The sequence below is a fragment of the Grammomys surdaster genome, unplaced genomic scaffold (assembly GCF_004785775.1).
Source record: "Grammomys surdaster isolate TR1022 unplaced genomic scaffold, NIH_TR_1.0 118566, whole genome shotgun sequence".
Lineage (NCBI taxonomy): Eukaryota > Metazoa > Chordata > Mammalia > Rodentia > Muridae > Grammomys > Grammomys surdaster.
This window is the reverse complement of record NW_021614919.1, coordinates 1-1,065: the sequence shown is the minus strand read 5'-3', so window position 1 is coordinate 1,065 and position 1,065 is coordinate 1. Positions and strand designations below refer to the sequence as shown.

Genomic DNA, 1,065 nt, shown 5'->3' with positions numbered 1-1,065 from the left:
TCCTGGCATGTTTCGGGGGTACTGGTGAGCTGTAGCTGTCTCCTTGGTAGTAGGAGCTGTAGCTGGATGAGCCACCACCTCCCCCTGCTGCCTCCACCACCGGCATTCCCAGAATGCCCTCCATTGCTGTAGAACTAACTGTAGCCTGTTATGGCTGAATTGCTGCTGTACCCATAGCTTCCATATCCAGTACCAGCATTCATGTAGCCTCCTCCATGGTTGGTGCCACCAAATCCTCGCCCCCGTCCTCGACCTCGGATGTTACCTCCTCTGCCCTGACCTCGGATGTTGGGAGGAGGGGGCACTTCATTATGCATAGGGCCTCCCATGTCAAAGCCAGGGTTGTGTGGCTTGGCAGCAAATTTGGGTCCACCTCTGACAGGTACAGGGGTTCTTTTCTTTTTGTTGGTTTCAAGAGCAAGAGGGGCGTCAGGGAAAAGCTTCTCTAATGCAGCAAGTGCAGCATAAGCCTTTGCCACCTTTTTGTTTGAACCAGCACCTTGAAACTTCTGTCAGTCCACCTCAACCTCCATAACAAACCGTTTGTCGTGGTTGCCCCCGTCTCAGAAATGAGCTCATATTTGAGGCCACTTCTCTTCTCATTGAGCTCTATAACAGGGTTCTTGCCATGCTTAGTCAAAATCGGTCCCTGCCCAGTAGTGACATCTGAAGGGAAGACAGAACTGGGGTTGGAGACAGCTTCCACCACACGGGTGGGGCCACTACTGCTGGCTTCCCATCTGACTCCTCAGCGGAGTCCTCCCCTTTGCTGGAGTCTCTGCCTTCAGCGCCTATTGGCAAGTCCATGTCCTGTAACACTTTCACAGCCTCATGGAACTTCGCGGTCTTTTTAGATGGCCCTGAGGCCTCGAAGGTACTCCTGTCTACCTCCACAGACATAGTGAAGATGGGAGCATGAACAGGACCCGTCTGGGAGATCAGCTTGTACTGCAGCCCTTGATTCAGCTGGTTTAACCTCATCAAGGCATTCATAGCTTGGGGAGGCTAAGCCTTCTCCTCTTTCTTCTGGATCTTTTTCTTTTTGCTGGGAGACTTCTCCTCCCC

At 52.6% G+C, this 1,065-nt stretch overlaps 1 pseudogene; it reads right to left on the bottom strand.

Moving 5' to 3' along the window:
* Window positions 1-7: 7 nt before the first annotated feature.
* Window positions 8-1,062, bottom strand: LOC114635848 (annotated as a pseudogene).
* Between the last annotated feature and the right edge of the window lie 3 nt (window positions 1,063-1,065).